General features: G+C 42.0%; 1 long non-coding RNA gene across 2 annotated transcripts in view; it reads right to left on the reverse strand.

Moving 5' to 3' along the window:
- Positions 1-225: 225 nt before the first annotated feature.
- LOC111753708 (uncharacterized) overlaps positions 226-19,877 on the reverse strand; it is a 41,467-nt gene continuing 21,815 nt past the window's right edge. For both annotated transcript variants that reach the window (XR_010041788.1, XR_002788502.2), the window contains one exon: positions 226-511. This is a non-coding gene — a long non-coding RNA (uncharacterized LOC111753708). The remainder of the gene's footprint in view (positions 512-19,877) is intronic.

Consider the following 19,877-nt stretch of genomic DNA (forward strand, 5'->3'; position numbering starts at 1 on the left):
TTTTTCTGATTAGGTCTCAGATGAGTGTGTTTGCCTGAGGGGCTGGAGAAGTATCTACAGGAAAGAGCCAAAGAGAAAGGATTGTGATGGAGCCTTCTCCACACAGGATAGAGACAACCCACACTTCGTCCCTACCGGGAATGGTGAGGTCAGGAACAGACAGTGCGGGAGAGGACAGTGCCCGTGCACACCACTTAACTTCTTTTTGTTTTATTTTTTTTTTTCAAAATTTTATTTTTATTCAAACATGTTTGCAGGACGTAAGGGTTACATTTATCGTGGGGAGGTGGTGCGTGTTCACAGCACAGTGTGATTCATTGGCATCCCGTAAAGCTCCTCTTCCTCCCTGCTCCGTCCTCAAGGTCCCCTTCCCATTTGCAAAAGCTCTGTCTCCAGAGCTTTTCAATTCTTGTTTTCTTTTTCATCATTTCTTTTCATCTTTCTGTCCACTCACTCCTTCCTCCCTCCATCTCTTGATCCTCTTTCCACTTGCAAAAGATCTCCTTACTTGCTGGGGAAAAAAGAGAAATAAAATTTAAAAGAAAAAGAGGAAGCAGGAAATTTATTTTGTTTAAAACTCTACAAATACTCCACAATACTTCGTGTATGATTAAATACATATACACAAGTATTATTGTGCAGCTTTCTATACACAGAGCACACAAACTGCCACCCTCTTTCAGATGACATAAGGCCCTAAGACTCACTTGCACTTGCACACTCTTCCCCTCTACATTGTGTGTGTGTGTGTGTGTGTGTGTGTGTGTGTGTGTGTGTGTGTGTTACTGAGGACTAGACCCAGGACCTTCAGACTGAACCACATTCCCAATCCTTTTTTATGTTTTTGTTGAGAAAGAATCTTTCTAAATCAGTTGCCCAAGCCCAACTCAGACAGGGTCTTCCTGCCTTGACCTTCCAGGGTTTGCAATAGGAATTTTGAGGGTGTTCAATTTTTGCCTCATATACTGACCTTAGAACCAAATGTCCAAGGAAGATGCAATTCTACTTCTTTTAACTGCTAAAGGTAGTTTAATTATGATAATTAATGGAACTGTAAATTTAAAAATAAATAGATTGAAGGAGCTAGTGTTTGACTGAATAATAGAAGCAAGATAACAAAGGCTGTGGCAGAAAACATTAAACAAGAAGGGAAGGGGTAAAAGAGTTAATGGTAGACTGGGAGGAGAGGTGTAGAAACTGCAGCAAAAGTTACACCTCTCATCCAAGAGACAGGAGCTAATGGTACCGTTGTTTACCGGCCCTTAGTACAGGGTGATGCTGAAAATTCAGCCACTTTGGGCAGCTTCTCTAGAGAACCATAGTGGCTAAGAAGATGAGACCTTAGAGTGGGTTCTCCATGGAGGCCCCTGTTCTCCTCGTTATCGACATCCTTCTCATCGTTATCAACATTTACTAAGTGGCTTCTCATGTTTGACAGCAAAGACATGGGGCCAGTGTCCACTGTAGGGGTCATTTGGTTTCAAAGTACTAAACAGCTCAGAGTAGCTCCAAATCCCAAGGCATGGGCTGTCACAGAATATGTGCAAGGCTTACGGGCAGTTTGCAGGGATCTGGGAGGCAGCTGACAGCAAACTTCCATTTGTCAGATCTCTTTTGACTTTCTCTTTCTGGAGACCCACGTGGCCAGTGCTAATGGAGACCTCAACCACCAAAGCTGTCCGACCTACCAGCTCTACAGATTCCCACCACTGAGTCCTGGTCTTCGTGTCTCTCAGTGGAAATCCTTCCAACAAATAATAGTAGCAAGGAAAGCAGCCCATCCGGGGCCAGCAAGGGAGGTACAATTTCCTGCCTTACTAATAGGACACGTAGGGCCACGTGACAATACCAGTCACTTTTCTTCCTTCCTCGGGTGGCTGGAAGTAGGTGGGAACAGAAGCTGCCAGGAGAGAAGACTCTGGGTGGCACAAAGTCACAGAAAAATATGCCTCAGCATGGAACAATGCATCTTTTGTGAGTGAGCAGACCAGGATACCAAATGACTGATCCGATTTAAGGTTAGGTAATTTCTGAGGCATCTCCCAAAATGAACAAATTTATCCTCTCTGCATACTTCATGATGATAGGTAATGTTTGTTGACTTATTTGGAAATTCTAAGCACAGGGTTAAGTATTAATAAACTAATTACGTTAAAACTCTATAGGGGTGCGTCCTGTTATTATTCCCAATTTACAGATCAAGAAACTGGAAATTGAGGCTCAGTAAGACTAATGAAAGTCCATATTCCAGAACTAGCAATGGCAAAGCAGGGGCATAAATCCAGAAACCCAATTACCTACCTGTGTATTTTTAAATATTGATTTTTCTCTCATTTCTCTCACTGAAGAGCTTAAATACACAAGCATAAAATAAAATTTATGTGCAAGGCTTTCTACAGAATACTCTGAGAAGAAGACTTTATGATTTAAATTCCAAATTCTCTACTACTTGCTGTCACAAAATTATTTATAATACTCACACTGGATTTTCAGAAGGCATTTAAAATTGGTATCGCCATCAGCACATGGGCACTGGGCACCTGATATTTGCAGACCCCTGTCAAGGACGTAGAAGGAGAAAGACAGTTCTTGACTTCTGTCAAATACCCCTGCCACACTGAGAGTGTCAGGGCAGTGAGGCTGCCCCTTTGTACAGGAGAAATCACCGCCCTTCCTTCAGTCCTGCTCTCCAAACCTCTAGTCAGCTTCATTTGCCTTCTCTTTCAGTTTTCTTCAAAGTTCTCTCTGATCTGTCCATCTCACTGAAGGGATGGGGGCGGAGAGAATGGCACCGGGAGGGCTGACCGAGGCCAGTCAAGGGGGAAGATCAGCGCCGTTCCCACACGCGAGGTGCTTGTTTATGAATTCCAAGGCCGGTGTCTTAATAAGAACAAAGTGACACTGAGTAATGTTTAACTTGCTTACTATTACGGCCCCCGGTTCTGTCTCTTCCATACTTGACCACTGCCTGCTCCTTGTTTTTATGTCCTTAGTTTCATCTCCACATAAATTTCCAGCCCTCTCGTGGCATCCTGTTTTATGTCACTAGGCTTACCAACCGGCCAGGACCATTTTCATTGCTAATCTTCTCTTTCCTTTTTCCTTTCTTTTTGCAATTTGAACAATTTCTAGAAATAATCAGTTCTATCTAGTTTTTGGCCTTTGGTTTACTTACGGTTGCCCATATTGCCCTTAAAAAAACGCAAGAACAGAGTTATTATAATTTTTTTTCATAAAGGGTAAACTGTGTTTACGAGAAGATCGTCTGTGATATGTCAAATGCTGAATATATTTTCTCATTTGTTTATTAAACAGTCCTATCATTATCATCCTACTGATGAGGTCAAAGTTTGGAGAGAGTTAAGTGACTTGTCTAAGATCCTAGTGTTAAGAGAGGTAGAGTGGGAATTTAAACCCATTTCCAGTGGCCTCCAAAGTCCATCTTTTTTATTTTTTCTTACTGTTACTCTTTCTTCCTGTGAAAACATTTCTCTTTACCAGGCTCAGTCTTTTATCTTGGCTCTAACAACATGTCACTAGACATGTCACATAAGTCATTTTACTTTCTTGCGTTAATTTTCTGATCTTGAAAAAAGGAATAATAATATTCATCTGTCTCTTCTTAGAGTTGTTACAAAGGGGTCAGTGTAAAAGTACTTTGGGAAATGCATACCCTAAACAAATGTCAGTGATTATCATAGTTCTTATTGTTAACTTATGTGTTGTCTACCAAGAAGTGTGAGGAGGTTCAGAACTTACCCTCATAGGGATTCAAGGCTCCCAATATGGACAAATGGATTTATTATAAAAGATATATAACTTGGGGCTGGGGATTTAGCTCAGTGGCATAAGCAGCTGCCTGGCAAGCGCAAGGTCGTGAGTTTGACTCCCAGTACCACAAAAAAAAAAAAAAAAAAAAAAAGATACATAACTTGCCTAGGAAAGAACTCTGTTGGCTGGGGTGTTTTCAACTGCTAGTAACAAGAACTCTGAGGAAACTACCATAAACAATAAGGGAGTTATTCATATAATCAGAGGCTCCAAGGCAGGATGGTTCCAAAGCATATAATTCATGGGCTCTTTGACATCCTAACTGGGCAAAATTTCTGTCTTTGAGCTCTGCCATGCTCAAACAGATTGGCAGGTATTTATGCTAATTCCTTTCACAGATGCAAGGTGGCAGGCACTGGCACCTTAGCCAGAAGAAACTGCAGGTCCTGGTCTCTTCCTGGAGATGTGTGTGTGTGTGTGTGTGTGTGTGTGTGTGTGTGTGTGTGTGTGTGTTGTACTGGGGATTGAGTCCTGTAGATAAGGGTTGTACATTGACGTACATCCCCAGGTTGGTGATGATTTTTTATAAGCAAATCAAAAGCCTATCCCCGGTGCCCCCATTTGCCAGCAAACATTCTTTCACACATCACTGAGTAAAACTGTTCCACGCACTCCTGCCTGAGTAAACAAAGAAGAACGAAGATGACTTTGGTCACCTTCAGAGGTGCACAGCAATGTGGAGGAGGCAGGCTCTCCTGGGGAGGCACAGTCATGCTGAGAAGGATGGGAGGGAGGGATGGCTGTTTACAAGAAACAACCAGTATCTGCTCCATCGATTCCAGCCTCTCCAAGTCTCGTTTCTCAGACAGAAATGAGCACACCAATCTCTTCTCTTCCCGACTCTGCACTTCCATTTCATTTCAACACAGTTTGAGTTTAAAGCATTAAATTTCACTTCACATTCACAGCCTTAATATCCTTCTTTTGCTGCCCTGGGTCTCTCACTGTCTATTTTGGATTCAGCCTGCACTAATCAGCACCAGAATGCTGAAGGGCTGATTAACATTTTCTTTTCTGGGCTTCCCCAAGTCAGACTGAGACAAGGACTCTAGGATGGAAAGGCTCTTCAAGCAGCTTTAATTAAAAGAAGATGCAAGTTCCTTCGAGCCTCTTTTCCAAATCACATCCCCCTTGACAAGAATTTATAGTTTCACCACTGTGATTACCTTCCTAACAGACTTGGCCTCAAATAAACTATCTCTCCTGTAACACAAGAGAGAATACACTGTCCCAAATGGGCAGTGGGAAATCACTGAGAATGCAAATGTTTCTAGTTTTAGTTTGGTGGTCTGTGAGTCACAGTGATTGGTCCACTCCAGGACAGTAACCCTGCCAGTCCAGATGAACCCCAAGGTTAATTATATAAGAACAAGTAATCACCATCCAGAGGTAATTATCAGGTTGTATCCCATAGATGCTGAGTCTCAACTCAAGAATATTTTTAGCCTTGGAGGCCACTGGCTTTTCCTGTCTTTCTCCCCCTCTGTTTACCCTAAAATTAACATTAATCAACATGTGGCTCCCAAGATAGTATGCTTCCACCATGTAATTATAACAGGTTTCCTAACATGTGCGTATATATTTGACCTTAACTTCCCAGCTTGTATCTCTGAGTCTAGATCATTTAATTCACAACAGAAGCTCAGGCAAACCTATATAGGCTTTGCATTATGAAGAGACGAGACAGCCCCAAAGCAACGATATTTCACTGAGTACCTCATAGAGCCCACCAAAATAGTCATAAGCAGAGACAGAGAAGCTTGCAGAAAACTAATCATTCTTCAGATGTTTTTAAAAACCACACTAAAACCTCAAGCTAGATGTCATTTGCTGGCTTCAGATGCGAATTCTTGTGACTGTTGTTAGGAGTCTCAGAATGCTAGTAAGAAACTTATTTTCTTTCTTCTACTATCTGATCAAGAGAGGAAAATGGGGGCTTTGAATGGCTGTCACTTTTTATACCAAAACACAAATCCATCTATGGCACTGGCCGCACAGGTATACAAAGGTTAAGAGATTAACAATGGATCCGTTTATTTGCAATAAAAAACTGGAACTCTTAGTGCTTGTTTGCAAGGTTTAGCACTATGAATTATTGCTGAGTCTCTGGGTTCCTTTTTGGGCTTCTGGAAATAACCGGTAAATCTGTAAAATGATCCCTTGTTTTCAAAACACTTTCCACATTTACTATTTCATGCAGGCTTAAAAGCCTTTGAGAAAGATATAGCAGATTCTCTCTCTCTCTCTTTCTCTCTCTCTCTCTCTCTCTCTCTCTCTCTCTTTCTCTCTCTCTCTCTCTCTCTCTCTCTCTCTCTCTCTCTCTCTTTCTTAATTGAATGGAGACTCAAAAAGCAGAAGGGGCTTACATTGTAGAATCTATCATTTTGCCCCTGGGAAGTCCCATTAACACATGTCTTCCCATATTAGTCATTAAAGAAAGGGCCCCTCTTGACTCTCTAAAGCAAAAGTCCTGGCCTGAATGGTAAAGGGCATGATCACCCTAACTGTAGGTCAAGGGAAGAACCCAAGTTTCTTACTGCTGGCCCCAGACTGTAATGGCCATACCTCTAACATGGTCACTGAACATCAAGCAGTCAGTCAGCAAAATGGAGCCCATCCTCCTACAGTCTACCCATGGTTATCACAAAGGAAAACACAAGCGAAACTCACCTGAGGCCAAGGAACCTCTTCCTGGGCACAGTGGTAGCTCAGAGGTGACTCTCTCACCTGACACACTATGACTCAGTGCTGTCAAAGTGACTCAGATGTGCCCGAGACACCAAATGTCAAATGCTACTTGAGAAAACCCATCACTCTTCACATGTGGCTGCATTAATCTACCCCAAATGGCTGCGCCATCCCTCAACATCCTCCACTCATGGCCAGTTACACATTTCAGTCCTAAGTATATCACCTGTTCACACCCACCTTATCTTGCAATAAACTGTGGCATTGGTGCTCTGGTTCTGGGGAGACTGATATTTTTGTATACATATTAGATCAAAAGTAAGAGAAAAATTCATGTTTATCACAGAGTCTAGAGATTGAAGCATTAGTAGAGGGAAATGAAAACCATATTTTTAAATTTAAGATTAAAAAGACACAGAAAAGAAAAACAAAAAGTGATACAAACAACAAGAAACCAAATACAGTAACACTACAGGTTTACAAAACAAGATGATAGGAATTTGACAATGGTTGTAATATTGCATATTGTCACCTTCAGGAGAGTTGCTTAGATTAATAGATATAGACAAGTAAAACTGATCTAATCATGAGTATTAACTGTTCTTTTCCAATAACTAATACGATTAGTAGTATAGTCAGTTTAGATGTCATATATATATATATATATATATATATATATATATGTATTTATATATATATATAATATACAAATTTATGGGGTTTTTTTCCTTTTTTCTTCCTTCTTTCCTCCTTTCCCTCATTCCAATTACTTTTCCCTTTGGACAGTTTCTCATCCTTACACAATGTTTGCTGTAGATTTTAGAACATATATAAATTCTCAGTTTTTTATACTATATAGATAATGCCGTATTTACACATGTGAATTTGATTTATTTCACTTATGAGTATGGTCTCAAGTTGCATTCATTTACTTATAAAAACCTTGATGCAATGTTTCTTATAGCTGAGTAGTACTCCATTATGTAAAAATGCCACATCTTTTTTATCCATTCCTTAATTGATAGGTACTTGGGCTGTTTTCAAGATCTGGTTATTACCAATTGTGCTGCTATAAACATGGGTGTATCACTGAGGTATGACGTTGAAAACTATATTTTAAGAGCCTTATTTGACTATATATAACTTTACCCACACTTGGAGACTGGCTTCACTTTTTACTTTTTTTCTATTGAAAGAGATACAAATCAATAAATGCAAGTATTTTAGAATAAACTGAAACATTTAAAAGTTAGTTTTAAAGACTCAATTTTATAAACTTGCTATCCTCTATTTTTTGCACTCATCCACCTAATCTTGAATGCTTTTCTCTCCGCAAAGAGTGATCTTAGGATAATTCACCAGCATGGACCTTATCCTGTTCTTAATGGTGTATCTCTTCTTAACCTTCATTTGCGCATCTTTCTGATCATTTTCCAACTGAGTATGCATTTGTGAATCAGAAACTGAGTTATTTATGAGTTGAGGCATTAGTTACATTTTGAAAACTGCCGTAACTGTTCTTCATAACAATCACCTCAGCTTTGCAGAGAGAAAACTTTGCAGGGTGAGCAGTGTTTGACCTCACACACCCAGCTCGGCCTTTCCTCATCAGCTCTGCTCTTCCCCCCAAACCCACCCTGTTCTCCTACAGAGTCCAACCATCTGTGGAAAACTCCCCAGGCATTGCCTGGCAACTCCCTCCCTGTGACCCGGACAACACTCAAGACAGAGGCAAACAAGCCTCAGCTAAACACAGTGCTGAAGGTCCAGGTTCTACTGTCACTGCACAGCCTATGCAGGAGGAGTTTGCTAGGTGTCACCAGAGTCTGTTGGTGTCTGATTAGCACCAAGGTGAGAAGACCTGTGCTTACACCTCGTTCTGCCTTGTCCTAGCTATGGTGGCCCGAGGTGGCTTCGAGTTATCTCTGAGGCTAGGTCTCTCATGAGAGAAAGGCAGACACTGTCTACTGCGGCTTCTCCTGGCAGCCCGAATTCACTCTACACTCACGCCATGTACGCTGCTGCAGGTACTTTGTGCACCGTGTCCAATCCTCCCCGCCACCTCAAAAGCAGAAGGTCATTATCCTCACTTGGTACACGAAGAGAGTTGAAGCCATCCCTAGGACCACACGGCACAAGAGTTGCCACTTGGGTGTGACACTCTGTCTCTCAGGCTCTATCCATCTGAACACACTGCCTCCTCTCGGAGCACTGCTGAGAGAATCAATAAACGAACACCCCGGGCAGAGCTTTAAGAAGCCTTCTAGATCCAGGTTTCTTTAGTAATCCTCTTTTTTTCTCTCCCCACATCCCGTTCTCCTGCAGTCTCACGTGAAGACCAAAGCAGGGACATCACCCTCATTGCCTTGGTGCAATGAAACAGTCAGGCACTCGGCACAGGCAATGGAACAAAATGAAGCCAGAACACTCTGTGCCAGAAATTCTCTGAGAATAATTATCTCCCAGGTCAGCCAAAGATGCCACGCAAACCACTCCAGCACCAATGTCACTGATTCCTAAGGTTCTGTCTCCCTGGCCTTTGTTCTGTCTGAGCCAAGCAAACATACCCTCACCCAATTACTTTCCCTCTTCTCTACTATGTCCCTTATTATCTCAATTACCATTCCCAAAGAGGGCCCACAAATGAAGAAGGGATTGGAACCACAGTGGCCAACATCATACTTAATAATAACAATTATATAATTATATATCTCTGCCATAATAATATGTAATTACCCAGTAATTACTATTAAACAGTGCAGTGGTGACCACTGAGGTTCCAAAGCCCTTTAATTATTGTTATCACTGATAATAAGCAGAGATCTTCTCTAACATGGTTCCTGTGTATGACAGACAATTCTTTTCTTCTGAGCTCCTCAGCTATCTACTTATTTATGTCTTCACTCTGGAGCCAAGGTCTCACAAGAAGATGGAGGCTTAGGGCTCTGACCATCTCCTGAGGCCCCATGCATGTTACGTGCAAACCACCTCAGTGGTTACTTTCTCCCTCACCTCCAAGACGAGCCAGGATTTGCAGAAGCTCCCTGCCTGTGGCGACTGACAGGGAAGCTCTCACACCAAAATAGCTACCATGACACCATTACCACACCTTCTTCCCAATCTACTTTGAAAAGAAATAAATGTGAATAATTCTTGGGTAGAATTACAGAAGATTTTCACTTACACAGACTTTATAGTCTTTTAGTAGCTCAGTTTCTCCAATCAGATCTATGCCCTCCTGTGGGGACAAACACCGAATGTCACCTTTACTTTGCAGGGTCCAGTTTTGGGACATCTTTTTTAGAGGGTAAGTAGATGTAGAGAGAATGCTACACCATAGTTTAAGAACTTCTTTTTGACAAACTCTGGAAAGTGAATTCTTTGGATAATAACCATATAATAAAATGCCAAGCATTATTTTTCCTCTTGTTTCCAGACTGCAAAAGCAAAACCCCTGAAAACTTGTTTAACAAATCTACAAACTGAATCCAAAAAGATCTCTCTTTCCTGGTGTGAGACTTATCCCTCAGTGACGCCTGACTTATGAAACAGTAAAAAGAACTAAAAGTCAGCCTCAAGAAGAGATTTCTAGCTCAAGGCCAAGGTAAATGAAAATAATGTGAATTCCTTTCCTTCAAAGTAAATTCATTACAAATGATTTCTTAAAAGAAGAGACTAAACAAATGATTTTCCTACTCATCCTGGTAAGCCATTAAAGTATTTTTTCCTAGATATATCTACCAGCTACACTAAAAGGCTAATCATTTTAGTTGATAATAATTTAAATTGTCACTCAAACCTGAGGGAATACTGTATGCAGGTGACAGAATGTAGAATATAAAATAGTTCTCGAGGCCTCCACAGCACTCGGCTAGTTACTCCTGGAAGCAAACTTTGTAGGTATCAGGCTGAATTGTGACACATGCCTGGGTATTCTGTGTGGGACTCGTTACCTCTGCCAGAGCTGAGCAGTGGAGACACCTGTCTTTTATTTCATCTGTTTCATGGGTCTATGCCAACCTTTTTTTTTTTTTCATAAAGTCATCTTTTGCCTTACAGGTAGGATAATGACACAGAATCCTTAGTGCCCGTGAAGGTGGACACCTGCCAGAGTCCTGCCTATGGATCAATTCTCCTGCCCATTACTTGATGCCCCTGCCAATGGCTGGGTGCCCACTGGGGAGCTGAGTTTGCCAGACTCACACCCCAGCCTCAGTAATAGCTACATCTCAGGGATGGGGCTGGAGACCTGGGTGGTATCCTGAAGATACTTTTGGCTGTCACAAGAAGGGAAGGAAAGATATTAGTGAGTGGCATTTAGTAGAGACTGGGGAGGCTGCGAACCATCCTGTAATATCACCATGCCTGGGAAGCCCTGAGGAAGGATTGTCTTGTCAGTCTCAAAGGACAAAGAAGGTAAGACTAAGCAGTTCTCATGTTATACTAGAGAGCTGGTTTTATCAAGCAAGACAGCTCTTCATGTGGCCAAGGGGATCGGGGGTTCAGTCTTTGCCCCCTCTTCTCACTGGATATCTAAGGTCCTTAGGGTACTGGAATATAACAGAGCACACCTGGACCCTGGCTCCATCCCCCAACAAACTGGTGAGACATGGGGGATGTCACACACCCAACACCAACTGAGTGGAAGTTAGAATGGCACTAACCTTAGCAGCCTGGTCACCACTAACTAGTTCAATATCTTCCATTCTTCTCCTGGTCTTCCATTTCCCTTCATCAACACCCTCCAAACTCCTTTGACTTCCCAGCAGGAGTTCCTTCTCCCTGGACCAGTTTGGCTGCTCATTTCCTGTTGGTCACAATGTCGCCTTTGTTTACACATGTCTAATAGGACTTGGTGGGCCTGGGAGAAAGCCACACATGCGTGGTCCTGCTCCCCAAATCAATGCTTTCACTTTAGAAGCATAAAGATACAAAAGGATTCAGACCGCAAGACCCTGGATATCCTTGGGTCTCTCTGTCTGTGTCAGTTAGCTTTTAATTATCATAAAAATATCCAACTTAACCAACTTTTAAGAGAAAATATTAATTTTGGCTAAGCAGTCCTACTATGTGCCTATGACCAATCTGCCTGTCTTGACCCAGAGGTGAGGCAGCGAGCACATCATGACAACTATGTGACAGAGCTCACAGCTATGAAAACAGCATGATGAGCAGGCCAGAGTCCCATGATCCATCTTTAAAGGTTCCACCACAGCGCAGTGATGGGTCTTTGGGGAAGCATAAAAGTCAAGAGGACAGCACTGTCCTCCCCTCCCTTGGCTGTTCACCGGGCTCTGTGCTCTGCCTTTGTCCTCCGAGTCATTTCCCCTTCAGCCAGTCTGCACCCCTGGCTCAGGACAGTAAACTCTTTCCTCTTCTGACACTGACAGCTCTCTCCTGCCACTGCTGCCTTTCTCTGAGCTCAAATGTAAAGCTTGTGTTCTCCTAAGACTCAGGTTTCAGGACTCACTGCACAGGTGCTGCCTAGGCATATCCCACTTGAACTCACTGCGAGGCTCCACTCACACCCAGCCAATCCCATTTCACAGCTACTTAAAATTTTACCCTGGTAATCCAATGTGTCATAATCTGGGAAAAGGTGGCTCTTTCTCATGCATGTGAAAGCTTTAACAACAACAACAACAAAAAATGCTTATTTATTAATCCCAAAGGATGAACTGAAAAGAACATAAAAAGGATAATTAAGAAACATTTCTGAGTAATTAGAGAAATAAAAAGCATGCTTAAAACAGAGTATAAAAATTAACAAAATGTACAAAGGAGTCTAATGCCATCGTGGTAGTTTTACTCGCTAAGAAGGCTCTTCATTAAGTCCACAAGGTATTGGAGTACCACAGACTACACCTGGGTCCTGGCTTTGTCCCCTACCTGCAGACTGGTGCGGCTTGGAGTCTGTGAAACACCCACCACATCCCGTGCATACGGCCTTCCACCCACATACCAACTCCTTCTAATTGCTTGAGTTCTCAATGTTGCTCTCCATTTTCTGGTTTCATTTTCTTTCTTTGTTTCATGTTTTTCTTGTTTGTATAATTCATAAACAACTGAGTAAAGGACCTGACCTCAAATTCTTAAAGGAAGACTAATTCTGGGGTCTGTAGACATCAGCTAAAATCTTTATTGTTCATAGCAACTCTATTTTGTACAGATTAACAAAGTAGGGACTGTTGCTTCATATTATAGCTTGGGTCCTGAATGCCTCCTAAAGGCCCACGTGGTTGAAGGCTTGGATACCAGTTGATGGCGCTACCAGAAAGTAACGGGGTGTCTAGTAGTTGGAAAACAGTAGAAAGAAACTAGGCTACTATGAATGTGTCCTTGAAGGAGATTTTGGGACTCTAGCTCCTTCATGTCTTCCCCGTTTTGCTCCCCAGCTGCTATAAGGTAAACAAACCTCCTTTACCACACTCTCCCATCACGATGTATTGGGCATCACAAAGTGACAGAGCTAAGGTGCTATAAACTGATACATCTGCTGGTTATAAACTGAATTAACCTTTCTTCCTTTTCCTCCTCTCAGATTGATTACTTCAGGTAATTTGCCATAGTAACAGAAAGCTAACTAGCACACTCTAGGCCTTTCTTCTTCATTCCTCTAGTTGTTACTCTGTTTTTTTGTTTTTGCTGTTGTTTTGTTTTGTCTTATTTTTTGAATTTTTTGTCTTCGTTGTTGTCATTTTGAAATAGGATCTCGCTATGTATGTAGTCCAGGCTGGGCTTGAACTCACTGTGTAGCCCAGGCTGGCCTCAGACTCATGGAAATCCTCCTGCTTCAGACCCCCAGATGCTGGGATTATAGGGGTGCATAATCATGCCCAGCAGCCACTTCATCCCTGCACACCCACCCTTCACTCAGAACAATGACCCCATCTCCAGTCCAGGACTGGACACTGTTTTGTGCAAGAATAAGGTCATCCATTCCTCTTGGCAGTGATTGTTTCTGCATCTCAGGATTATACTGATGATTTATAACTTTCCCTTGGTATTAGTCATGGCCCAGAGGTGAGACAAGACCTAAATTGGTCCAACTAGACTGTAGGTGAAGAAATTTTCTTTCATAAATGCAGAGAGAGCTGGATGTGATGATGCATGGCTATAATCTCAGCACTCAAGAAACTGAAGCAGGAGGCTCACAGAAGTTCAAGACCAGCCTGGGCTACATAGTGACTTCAAGTCCAGTCTGTGCTACCAAATGAGACCCTGTCTCAAAAAGCCAAAAATAAGTAAATAGATAGTTAAATAAATAAAAATAAATGAAGAGAGAACCTCCCCTTTCCTCTGAGCAAGGAAGCACACAACATTAATTTTGCTAATTACTATTACACAGCCTTGAGAAGGAAGAGCTTAAGAATGAAACCAGTGCCAAAAGAACATCAGAGCAGAAAGACAGAAATGGCTTAGGTCCTTGATAACACAGAGTCATGGACTGCTCTCCGCCTTCTTGCTGTGAGGGACGATACTCCTCTTTCTTGTGTTCGTCAGATTTTTCTCTCGGAGCCCAGCGTGCTTTAACTGGTCACTTCATCTTTGCTGCACTTACAGCTCATTAATGGCATGCCCTTTCCCTTTCCAGGTGGCTAAGTCAGCCACCAACATTTCTTTTATCTTATGCATTCCCAAATATCCTCCTTACGCACACAACAGTCAACAGAGATTCTTAAAAGCAGGGAATTTTTGTACTCAAATTCAAGACCTTTACCAAAGACTCCTGGTTCCTCTCCCATGACCCAATCCTTTCTTTTTTCCATCTCCTCCCTCCTTGTGACTTCTCCAGCCAAAACCTCTTTCCCCTCCACCGTTCTGCCCTCACCACCCCTGCCTGGCCTTCCTGAACAGCCCGCCCGAAATGGCCTCAGGTACTATTGTTAATGACGTCCACAGTAAGTACTTGCTAATCTCTCAGAAGCCACTGAGGAAATGAAATGCTGCAGTTCATCTGGGTGATCAGATTATTTCATTTTTTTTTATTCTTTTTCATTGGCATCAGTGCCTTAGAACAGAATTTGGATCTATGATTTGCTTTAAGGGAAACAACCGACAAGGGCTTGCAACTGGTAATACATCAGTTCCACCTCAAGGAAATCAACAGGGAGAAGCTAATGAAACGGAACAGTTCTCATATTAACCAGTTAGCTATTCAGCTTAGGACAGATGTGGAAAATAAGCCCATATGAGACAAATTCATTAAAGTGAAATTATCCATTCAACACCTTGATATCTGAGCAGACTGATGTTTCAAAATTATTATAATTATGATCATGGGGATAACAAGAGCCAAACTCTGGAAAGAAGACTGGAAAAAAATTAAAAATTCTAGTACCTACCCTGTGAGATGAAAATAATGAGCTGGTCATAGATCCCCAGGATATCTGCAATTGCTCTAAATCCTTCTTGATGAGGAATCTGTGACTCCGAACTCAACATTAATTCAAATGCAAATAATATCTCCCCCCCACACACCCTGAGAATCATTATTCCTGATTCAGCAGGCAGTTTAATGGAAATCTGCAGGTGCGCTGCAGATTTCAAACTAACGAAGTTGTTCGAGCTTCAGGTGAAGAGCTGACTCCCAAACCCTTGGAATCTGACTGAGTCAGAGCCCAGAGACTGAATCCCCTCAGCATCCCCGAGACAGAACCCTGGGGAAAGCGTAGGGAGCACAGTAGGCTGTGCGCCCCGTACCTGCATACTTCCACCTCCTTCTACAATCCTGCATGCACACCAACATTCAGGGTCCCACTGATCACCAGGGCCCTTCACAAGGGCCCTTATACACCATCCGCAGGGGAAGATCAGCCTGCTGCGTTGTCATCTGGAGGAGCCCCATGTGAGAGGAAAGTCTAGAGGTCTCTGGGACTGTGAGGTTTAGATTTGAATGTCTGAGGCTGGAAAAATTACATGAGTGTTCTGTGCCTCCGTTTGTCTATTGGCTTAGTTGCTTTCTCTTCAATACAGGGGAATGAACCTAGGATAAGATGCTTTCAGTTAGAAGAAATTATCCTCTCAGCAACACTTGTTACCAAGATTCAGGTCTCTGTCAGTCTGTTCTGGCTGCTATGACAAAATATCATACACTGGGTGACTTGCAGGGTGAAAATTTATTCTCTCCCAATTTCAGAAGTTGGAGGTCAGGGAACAGAGTGCCAGTCTGACTGAGTTCTAGTGAGAGCTTCTTTTTGGTTTACAGATGCTACCCTCATGCTGTGTGCTCATATGGCGAAGAAAGAGAAATCTCTCTCTTACAAGACCATAGTTACCTCAGATGAAGGCCCAACACTTAAGACCTCATCTAAATTTGATTATCTCTTACAAATTATATCTCCAGAGATAGTCACATTGGGTATTAAGGCTTCAGCATGTAGGTTAAGGAGGGGGCACAATTCAACCCATAGTAGCATATCACAGCAGAAAAGCCACATGATGTATCAGTGTGCCCTGGTGGCTCAGGCATGGCCAACAGCAATACAACAGGTACCTAGAGGCCTTGTCGGTAACAAACATGGGAACGTAATTTTGAGGTAAGAAGTGGGACAGGCTAGCCAAAGGGCTGTTACCTGTCTGTGTGTGGCCACAGGAGTTTTCTGAGTGGCCACAGGATCAGGAAGTCCTTGCATCCTTAATAAACCAGGTCATATGTAGGTTATGTTCCAAAGTCACTCACAGCCATGACACACTGCTTACACAGGAAGCTGGGCTGTACTAATCCAAGAGGCATAAACACCACAGCAGTCTTGATTTTCAGTCTTGTATTGTCATGAAGACCTGGCTGGGGTCAGTGTTTATTTACTTTAGGGAATAGCTGGAAAAAAGGACATCTGCTTATTCAAATCAGGATATAAGAGATGTGCTAAATCACAAATAGATAATACTGTGTACTTGGTTTGTTTCATATGGTAAGTCTATCCCCAAATGTGTGCAGGGAAAAAAAAATAAACTGTTATATATGCTTGGTTTAACAACCCTGCAGCCAAAATGAAACTTCAATATAATCACCCCTAATTTTTGTTTTGGGGGGTAATTGTTTGCTATTATGATGATTATATTTTGATAGACACACATGAAGTTTGCTCAAGACTTACAAGATATTTTATCCATTTTTTATGAGAAACATTTGCCTATTTCTTAATGCTAGATTGTATTAGTAAAACTTTAAAAATGTTACAAGGTAAGTAATCATTTAGATAAAATGCTTTCATATAGTGATTTCTCTAAGGTTATTTCAGGGCAACTGAGTGTGAAAGTACCAGCACAGTAAATATTAATAACTGCATCTTGCCACATCTTACAGATTTGACATTGTCAAAGGTTACAGCTTCATTATTGCATCCTTACAATGAGATTAGAATCCTGTATTAGCTAAAGCCATCTTATTTTCAAGGACAAAATTTAAGGGATACACACATGAAGGAAACAAAAAATTGTCTTCCCAACTCTTAGGATTGAGGGAAATGACAGAAAATCACCTGCAACAAACATCCTCCTTTGTTTCTAGGTCAATTTCATCTCCAAGGTTTTTCTATCTCATTAAAAATTTTAAAATATAAAATAAGAAAATAGGTCACAGCTCCACATTCATCAGAGACTCGCACATCCCTAATCTTTCCTTTACCCATTTGGTAACTATATTCAGTTATGTCTCTGCCTTTAGTTTTTGAGAGTTTAGGACTCTCTGAAGCCCAGCTTCAATTATGTGTTGATGTCGTGTCTTCTTGCAGTTACACCACGACCTGAAATAGCATTCACCACTGTCTGTTTTATCCCCAGATGATGATGTCACAATATGTGTATCACCCATCAGCAAGCCATCCAATGGAGGACAGTGGTCTACCTCTCTGTTACCTGCAACCTCACAATCAAGAGTTTTCCATCTCCACGATAATTCAGCAATTATCCAAAGAAGGAAAGAGCAGGCTGGGTGAGCAAGGCTAGAAACAGATCAACCTCCCACATACAGCCCAAGGAAGAACCAGAAAGATTGGCTGGGTGTCCTTAACCACCGACCACCCCCAGACTCCCATATTCAATTGAAAATTTTGGTTTCCTGTAACACCTGAGTGACACAGAAGCCATCACAACTCTAAAGTCCTTGCCAGTCATCTCCAGTCTGAGGGGAGTCCACAGTCTGATGGAAACCCTCTGTCAATGTATGGTTCGCTTTTGGAAACCAGAAGGAGGCCAAACCCCAGGAGACCTTGCTCCTCAGGGTTCTGCTGAGTGCTCTATGTATTTCTGTTTGCAAATCGAGAGACGCAGATCTTCTCTAACCCCTCTGCAGTGGGGCCTCTTCTAATTACATTCACTCTTCTATCAAGCTGTTCTGACTGCTCATGTATATGGATGGCCCTTGTTTCAATGTCCAAGAAGCATCATATGACATTCAGAAACTCTTGGCCCTGTTCCTTGTTCTATAATTTTTTGAAAATCACAGAGGGAAGGAAACAGAAGAGAGGTTTAATTTGAAAGTCAAGTTGCTCTCCTCTCATGGACTATGTAGTATATAGCTCCTTCAGGAGAGTGGTTCTTGCTGAAAATTCTTGAACCATAAACACTGCACTGTTCCATCTCAATCTCTCTTTCCATGCTCTGCCTGCTAATATCACACTGATCAGAGACTTGGCCAGGATCAAAGTTTCTCAAGAACCTTAAGACTAATCAGAAATCAGGGGAAATGTTAACAGTTCTGACTTTCAGGTCTTGTCTGCTAGGCATTTGATTTGGGAGATGCAAGATAGAGTTCTGAAATCTCAATTTTTAGTCACAGATCAGTTGGTTCTGAAGCAGGAAGTTGCTCACTGGCCGAAGTCAAAACTGACACTTTCTATCTAAATTCTTTATTTAGTAACTTCAGGTAGATTTTTTCTTTTCTTTCATACCAAACACTCAAGAGTAAATGCTGTCTCCAAGCCTTTAAAACATCTTAATATCTTTTTGAGGCAAACAATGTGTCTTAATTGTGTAGAATTACTCTTCTTTAATTCAGTAACAATTTTATTTTCCATATTATGTGTCTAAAGATATGAGGGTGAAAGAAGCTCTTGCCCTTGGAGCTCACAACTTAAGAAGATGTTCATTTAAATCAACAATTACAACTTGAAAGAGGAGTTTTGATCACAAATATAGGCACAGGTTACTATGCAAGAACCACAAAGTCACACTGCCTGTGAGACAGGTGACATGAAGACTCCTCAGAGGAGGTATCATAACAAAAGGGCTTTGGATTCTGAGGAGAGATTAACAAGAAGGAACTGTTTTCCAAGACTCAGAGCAAAGCAGGCACACAGGATGTTCAAGCAGCTGCAGAGTTCAATATGTCCAGAGCAGGGCTTATGAGAAGAACAACAAGATGTATGCATAAGTTTGCTCTGGCTACTATTAACAACTAACAGATACGGTAACTTATAAATGACAGAAACTCACTTCTCACAGTTCTGGAAGCTGGCAGTCCAGTATCACAGAGCCAACAGAATCTATGTCCAATGAGGATCTGCTGCCTGAATCACACATGGAAGTCTTGTCATTATGTCCTCAACTGACAAAAGGGATCAGGGTGTTCTCTGGCCTCTTTCATAAGGACATTCATCCAATTCATGGGAACTCCACTCTCATGATGTAATCACTTCCCAAAGGCCACACCTCCTAATGCCATCATCTTGGGGGTTAGGATTTCAGCATACGAATTGAGAGGACACAACATCCAGTCTAAAGCACAAGGGAAGAATGTAAAGGGGGGGAGCATAATGTAAATCATTCTGAGTAGTCTGAACATTGTACATTAGGCAATCAGAAGCCACTGGAACCTTCTGGTGTGTATAGGTGGTGTTGAGGTGATCAACACACAAAACCAGACTCAAATACTGAAAGTCAACAACCCCAAAAGATCTGTGGCTCTGGCTCTACATTCTTTTTTTTAAGTGAAAAAAAAAAAAAAAAAACTTGTTACACATGGAAGTCTGCAGACAGTTATAATCTGATGGCTGCAGCCATGGTGCAGTGTCTACTTATTGACAGTCTTTTGCAAGCTGCTGGTACAATTTGACTCAGTTTTATTTCCTTATCCTTGGAAATCTTTCTTTCGTTAAATCTGTCTCTTCCTTATGAACGAGGATGCTCCTGACAGAATCCCCAAGTCGTCTTGGGAAACGTGCGGTTAGCTGCAAACTCCTTAACAACCCTCACGCCCTCCCAGCACACTCCAGCCTGTCTCCCCTCTCACCGCTCCTCCATGACCCCTGCACTCCCATCACCAGCAGCAGAGCCCAGGCCTGCCACAGGGTGGCTTCACTCAGTACTGGCTCAGACACCTCGTCTTCCTTTCACACAGAATGTCCTTCACCGAG

The sequence above is a fragment of the Cavia porcellus genome, unplaced genomic scaffold (assembly GCF_034190915.1).
Source record: "Cavia porcellus strain 051 isolate PalLab524CR breed Dunkin Hartley unplaced genomic scaffold, mCavPor4.1 scaffold_21, whole genome shotgun sequence".
Taxonomy (NCBI): domain Eukaryota; kingdom Metazoa; phylum Chordata; class Mammalia; order Rodentia; family Caviidae; genus Cavia; species Cavia porcellus.